Genomic DNA, 8,141 nt, shown 5'->3' on the forward strand with positions numbered 1-8,141 from the left:
GAGCTCAGTCTGATGGTTGGCCCCAAGCAACCACAAACTCATTGGTCAGTTGCTGGCAGAACCTTCCAAAGGATATCCATGCCAGGTTCCTGTCTGCAAGCACCTCTTGGCAAAAGCAACAGTGTCTGTCAGGATTTGGTACCTGCAGACAAGATGGATCCCCAGGTGGGGAAGTCCTGGGATGGTCTTTCCTTCAGTCTTTACTCTAATTTGTGTTCCTGTCTTTCCTTTGGACAGGAACATTTCTATGTTAGCCACTGTCCAAATCTGCTCACACTCCAATCCCAAGATTCTCACTATGTTCTCTCACACAACAAAAATACGTTTGCAAGATAATTAATTTAGTAACTTGAGGTTAATCTGTTATGAGGATGGGCAAAGCAATATCTCAGAGTTCTTACAAGAAAGAAGCAGAGTGAGATTTGGTGAAATGCAACCAAGTAGTATGGAAGAGAAAGTGAAGGAAGCAGAGGAAGGTAAGGGAGCTGGGGTGCTGGTAAAATTAACCGATTTTAAGGAATTGGCTTATGGAATAAGAGGTTGAAGCAGTCTAAAACATGATAAAGGAGGTCATCAGGCTAGTGACCCTGCGAAGATCTTCAGATCAAATGCAAATCTACCTTCTAGCACATTCCTTGTTGCTCAGAGGAGCCAGCTGCTTTTTATATTAACCCCTTCAACAGGATGGGATGGGGCTCACCCTTATTATGACATGTAATTTGCTTTACTCAATACCCACACAATTTAAATGTTAATCTCATCCAAAATAACACCTGCACAAAAACTATCTAGAAAAGGGCTTCATCACATATCTGCACATTGTGGCCCAGAAAAATTAACACACATTTAATCTCATAGGGATTAAATTCCAATGTCTTTTGGAAGGCTTTATCAGCCTACCACAGTGAGTAATAAATTCTAGGCACTGTGCTACCCTTTTACATATATTAACTCATTTAATATTCACAACATCCTTGAGTAGAAGTACTGTTATCCCCTTCATTTGACAAATGAGGAAGGTGAAACAAAGATAAGGCATGTGACTAAAGTCGCATAGCTGATTAGTGATGGAACTATGATTTAGAAGAGCCTTAATCCAATTAAGTTGCAAATGGGATTCATATTTCTGGTAAATCTCCATGCTTATTGCCTCGTTATGCTCGGCATTTGATGCCAATGCCTGGTTAACGATGCCTACTATAAAGAGAGGGTAGTTTCTGTACTGATTTCTCCTTTCTCCTTTTCTTTCTCTTTTTTTCCTGCTTGGCCTAATTGACCTTGCACAGTGATCTAAATTTTGAATACATACCTCAGCTTGTGTCTTCTGTCTTCTTTTGGCATTCAACATTTATCTGAAGTCTGTCTTGTGCTGGGCCCTGTCCCCAGGTTGGGTCTAAGTCTCATGCTGTATCCCAGTACTCACAGCTTCCTCCAGAACATACCTGCTCTGGCATTATCTTCCCTGAGCAGATGCTAGAACTTGGCTCAGAGTGACTATGAGGAAGTTCGTCCTCTGGCTAAAGTCCAGGGGTTGCAGAGGGGAGTGTGTGAGCTATTTTAGTACATACTGATCTTGAGAAGGTGACAGGGGTATTAAAGCATATGTAATCATCCAGGCTTCTTCATACCTCAAGAGATCTAGCATTAGCACAAAGGTGAGCTAGATGTACCCAAAGCTTAAGCAGCTTCTTGTTTCATAAGCCCACAGGCTCTCAGCACACAGACAGGGGCTCCATCTCCATAGGCTCTCAGCACACAGACAGGGGCTCCATCTCCTACAGGGAAACATGAGACAGAAGGTTTCATATCTGTCTTCCTTTCCTTAAGCAATTCACATTTATATGTTTGTAGGCTTTGGATTTAAAGAGCTAAATTTGTGTGTGTGTGTATTTCCAATAATCACTGAAGTTGAACGAGAATCATTTTTGGATTTTATTTTAGTAGAACAGTTCCTTGAGGACATTTACACACTAGACCTGTTTCAAGGCTCTACCACCACCTATGAGACAAGACAGACAGGGAAGGAATGCTGGCTCCTCTTAGATGAAGCAGTGAAGACATCCCCAAAGATACATATGTGGTAAGCAGAACTTTCATATTTAATGTTTCTGCATCCCCTTTGTGAAATGAGCAGAATGTTTCACATTAGGAAGTCCATACACAATCCCACATTCTTCTGGCCAGCACCAGCAGGTTACCTTTCTGTTTTATAAAGGTAAAAATTTCTGTTGTCCTAAATGACGCAAGATCTTAATAGTTTCTTGAGTGAAATAAGTTTATGGAAAAACAAGGTGATAAATTGTCTGTAAAATGTAATTATTACATGTACAGGGGAGAAAACTTTAAGTAGTTAAATTGTTTTGGTTTCTTACTGTGTTTCCTTTACATAGCCACCCTGGTGATAGAAATTGGTAAGATTGCTTCAACCTGTCATTTCTTAGCCCATTTTGAAGCCGTAGAAGCATATGAGTCCAAAACATATCTGTTTTACCTGTAAAAGTAGGAATACATAATTTATATGTTTTGTGGAGTGGTGTTTTAGGGGCTCAGCAGTAGACAGTGTGTACTACTCTTATAGAGAACCCAAATTCAGTTCCCAGCACTGATGCTGGGCAGCTCACAATTGCCTGTAGAACTGATTCTAGTGGATTCAACACCCTCTTCTGGAGTATGTGGGCACCTACACTCATGTGCACAGGCACACTTCTATACACATGTTTACAAAATAAAAAAGAAATCTTTAAGACAGTGTTTTATTATGATTTTAGCCTTACTAATTTTTTTCTGGAGTGAGATTTACTAGAGTGTTTAGAGTATGGCTTATGGCATGACATTCCTTCATGTGGATATTCCTGTATGCATATGCTGTCTGCCCTGTGGCACTGAAGCACTTACTCATAACATTTACAGCCTTTGACAAGTTACTTAATCTCTCTAAGAGCTGTTTGTTATCCAGACAAATGAAATGTATAAGTGCTATGCCATGGATAGCAATAAGTGGTAGATAACCTTTGAGAATTATACCTCCAGCATGAATACATTACAATGCAATCCATACTGGACAATTTCATTTACCCCAAGGGGCTTCAATAACAATAGAAAGGAAATACAAAATAAGGCAAATCATGAAAAAAAAAATCTAAGAATCTTTTAGTTTTTTCTACTCTTATAACTACTATCACCAGTTTAATGGATTAAAATAAGATACTGCTCTGGAAGCTAGAAATGTGCTTCACTGTGATAGGTTGCTCCTCAGGACTTCATCTCCTCTAGAGGTTCTGGAGAGAATCCATTTCCTTGTCAAGTCCAGACTTCAGAATGACCCATTCTTCAGTCTTCAAAATCACCGATGAATACCTGTTCAACCCTTGAACTACGTGGCCATCTTTATTTCTGTGAAGAGACATCAGGACCATTGCAACTCTTAAAAAGGAAAGTTTTTCATTGGGGCTTGCTTACAGTTTCAGAGGTTCAGCCCATTGTCATCTGTTGGAACATGTTCCATGAATATAGCTGTGAAAAGAGGTTTCTGAGAGCTTGTGAGAAAACTCCAAGTAAATAAGACAAGAGTCTTGTGACCTCTGTTCCTCCATATCATGGATATGTTCTGGGTACATGCTTTTGTGCCCCTCCCATGGGTAGTAAGTGGGAGAGGGTTTATTTCATATTACCCATCATGTTACACATTACTATTCTGAATGATGTTTCCAAGAATGGTTTACCATCATGACCATATATTATCTAAACTCATGTGACCTTGCCCTTGTGACTATATACAGATTGAACTCAAGAGAGTTTTGCTCACATGACCTTGCTTAACATTGAGAATGCTCTCAGAATATAAATTGTCTGGTACCCTTAATAAAGTTGGCTGTTACATGAGTCTTTAGTCCACTTTATTTTGGGGTCTCTCTAGTTCATACAGCCAAAGACAGTGGCAATAATTATGGTGGGGAGCATGGTGGCATGAAGCCATGGTGCTGTAGAAGTTTCTGGATCTGCAGGCACAGGTAGCAGTAAGAGAGAAAGCCACTTGCCCTAGCTTGTGATTCTGAAACCTTACAGCCTGTGTGACACACTTCCTGCGATGAGGTCACACCTCTCAATCTTTTCAAATAGTACCATTCTCTGTTGATCAAGCTTTCAAATATATGAGTTTATGGGAGCCATTCTTATTTAGAACACCAAAAATGATAATTAATATTAAATATGTCTTTCTTCTTCTGCCTCATCTATACTGAAATACAATATTATATACTTGCTTTGCTTTCTCTGTGATACCAACATAAATAATAAGTGGATAGAAACTGAAATAATTATGAGAAATGAAAGAAAAAGCAAAAAGAAAAAGGAAAGTAGCTCTGAAATTTTCTTCTCAGCCTATTTTTTTTCTTAATAATTTATCTGGAGGCAAGGAATTTTAAAATGATGATATGAAAATGCCAGTTACATTTAGTGGACCAATAGTAGCCATAAAACTAAATTTAATATTATACTTAATAAAATGCTCTGCATTCCCTGAACCACAGTTTAGGAAACTGATTCACTCCATAATGATGGCTTTTGCTACATATGGAGCTGAATGTTGCATCTAACCATCTGCTTTGGTGCTTGTGAAATACAGCCAGCTTCAAAACTGCCACAAAATCAGTCTTGTTGATGAACATTACTGACCTCTTCAAGTGATGTCTGTTGATTCTTCTATTTTTATATTATTCTTAATTATTGTTGCTGCCTCTCGATTCATAATATATCAGTTGCTATTCCATTTAGCCCTGCTCCCACACCTTGACCAGCATGTCCAAACTTCAGAAAGCCACCTCAATCTGATTTTTACACTTCTTGTGTTGAATAATTCCTTGAGGTAAACTCAACAAGCCATTCCAAGAGCTTTTCCTGCAAATGTGAGAGAAAAGCACTGTAAGATAGACAGCAGAGTTAGCAAGGAGAGAGGATAGACTCACAGACAGAGCTGAATTTTCAATTGTGTCCCCACTGCAGGTATTGAAATAATGACTGGAAATGCACACATTTGAATCCTACCATCATAACTTCTCATAGTATCCCTATTTGGGAGTTGAAATACTATCAGATTGAGTGAAAGTGTGTCCTGAAGACATTGCACACAATGTAAGCTTATGGGACTGGAGATATGTCTCAGTAGTTAAGAGCTCTTACAGAGGACCTGGATTCAGTCCCTGCACTATTTGGCAACTCACAACTGGCTGTAACTTCAGTTGTCAGAGTTTTTATGCTGCCTCCTGGCCTCCATGTGCATTGCATATGTAATGTATGAATATAGAGTATATGCATGCACTTCACAGGAGGCAAAGCACTAATACACATAAAATAAAAGTAAGTAAATATAATAAAAATACCTGTATGAAATTTTCAAAAAATTAAAATAAAAACTTAAAATGAAAAAAAAAATTAGGATCATGAAAGTGTTTTCTGTTGAATTACATATAATTCCTTCTGCCCAGCACCTACCCACATCCATCATTAGTTAAGAAAATGCCCTACAGACTTGCCTACAGGCAATCTGTTGGAAGCATTCTCTCAGTTGAAGTTCCTTTTCCTAAATAACTCCAACTTGTGTCAAGTTGACAAAATTAACTAGCACAAAGTGTAGATGGCTCTTAGACAGGATAGAGAGAAAGGGTGCATTATGGGGACAAGGGAAGGAAAAGAAGCCTCTCATTCCAGAGTCTGCTTGAAGCCTCTTGCCAGCTGAAAATCAAGAATTCCAGCAGTTAACACTTGAAAACTACTGACAAGGGTGCAGTGATTGATTTCTATAGAGGGATTTTATGCCAAATAGAAAGGACCCGCGCCTAAATGACCTTCAAGGATTTTACTCCTGTGGATACTTAATGGGATACTCACAGACAAGATATTCTAACATCTGATATCCTGCTATCTAGATGTAGCTCAGAAGACATTCTATGACCTCATTCAAATTCCTTAGCAATCCTGTGGAAGTTAATACATTAAAATACATCATCAATGTGACTACTGGAAGGTCACTGAGGTGGGACTCTCCTTTGAGAAGTCCGACCTATGCTTTCTTATGTGTCTTACTTTATTCCCAAATATGTTCCTATCTATCAATCCTTGTGCCATAGGTCTGTTTAAATGCTGTTGATTTTAATAAACTACAAATGTGCGTCTTTGTGGTTTGTTCTGAAATTTTTTCCTGCTACAAAGCTAAAAAGCCAATTTTACCTTAGTGAAGGGCTCTAAAAGATTAAGGACTCCTTGGGCTGTACTGCCTGCCTCCTTCTCAGCCATCCCTGAACATTTATATAGCCCCCAAAAGGCCAATTGTTGTCACTGTTCACTTGTTTATTCCTATGAATTCCTAGAGTAAATAGAGAAATTTATAAAACCTACAATAGCACCCACCAAAAGGCATCTGCTTATGTTTATCCTTTTTATGTGATAATTACATCCTTGGCCTGGTGTTTTGCCTGCATAGGCTTAAGGCCTCTGTGGAACTGAGGAGGAGAGGCTAGATTCAAGCCAGACACATTTTGGACATATTTAATGCAAATCTTTCCTTAGTCACCCAAGACTCAATTCTATTTCTGAGCTACTATTTACTATTTCATTAGAATCCTCCTAAGGAATAAATAATGACATCACCCATTTCTCACATCAGCATGGAGTGACTTGTCATTGGATTCCATTAAGATCCATTAAGATCCTAGCCCTCATATAGTTATGACTTTAATGACCTGTATTTTTACTATTTACTGTACTGTAGTGAAGTCTGAAGGCACAGAGGTTTGAATATTCTTAGTTACCCAGCACATAGCAGGTTTGTAGAAAGCATGTATTGAATACACAATTAATTCACAAAATAAAAGTTAGACCAGTTAGTCTCTAAGCTCTTCCTGATAAAATTTTTTGGATGTTAATGAATCTTTAATGTCATGTCCATTAAAAGTGCGCACTTGAGACATCCTTGGACTTAAACTTGAATGAAATGTTCAGGGTTGGTGGTAAAGGTAGTATTCTTGTCAGTATTACCCAACACTCTGACAGTAAATGTGCTCATGAGAAAGAAACAAATAAGCCGGGTGTGGTGGCACATGCCTTTAATCCCAGCACTTGGGAGGCAGAGGCATGTGGATTTCTGAGTTCGAGGCCAGCCTGGTCTAGAGTGAGTTCCAGGACAGCCAGGGCTACACAGAGAAACCCTGTCTCAAAAAACAAAACAAAACAAAACAAAACAAAACAAAAAACAAAAGAAAAGAAAAGAAAAGAAAAGAAAAGAAAAGAAAAAGAAACAAATAATACAGAATCTAAGAGCTTTGCACTTAAATTCAGATTCTAAGATTCTGAGCTTGTATAACTTAATGCCTTCACCACCTTTCAAATCAAAATAGCAAACAGCTGGAGAAATAGCTCAGTGTTTAAGACCATATTCTACTCTTGTAAAGGATACAAGTTCAGTTCCCAGCATCCATGTTGAGTGTCTGTAACTCCAGCTTCAGGGATTTCTGACACCTTTGGTTTCCATGGACACCAATACTTTTGGGCATTCATACTCTTGTCCCCACAAACACATAATTTATAAATAAAAAATGCAACAGTCAGAATAACAATGATCACCATTCAGGATTGTTATATAAGAATATATAAGCTAAGAGATGAAAACAATTGAGTCAATAATTCAGTGGATGATGAAGGGAATACTCATGTACTGCATATTTTGTGCTTAGTGAACAACCTCCCCACCTGGGCTGAAAAGTACCTTAGCTAAGAGAATCAGACCTGTCATCAATAAATGGAAGTCATGTTGTACTCAGCTTCTATGGAAAGCTTCTTTAAAACCACCACGCCTTCCCCCTAGTTTCCAAATTAACAGTTTTAAGATCATTTGCTCCTGTCTACTGTGAGACTATGTATGATGAATTCCACACCACACATATTTGAACACTTATTCCATAGACTTTCTAAGTGATTCTGCCTTACTTTTATATAGTATTTTTATGAGAGTTCCATAGAAAAAGATTAGTGAGGACTTTGTTCTTTCCTGAGTCTGACACACAGCTCTCACATGAACTGAGATGCATGGATCTAATACAGACCGAAAGGAAACAGAGGTCTATATCAAAGAAGTGATGCGGAGGGCA

This window comes from Mus pahari, chromosome 2, assembly GCF_900095145.1.
Source record: "Mus pahari chromosome 2, PAHARI_EIJ_v1.1, whole genome shotgun sequence".
NCBI classification, from domain to species: Eukaryota; Metazoa; Chordata; class Mammalia; order Rodentia; family Muridae; genus Mus; species Mus pahari.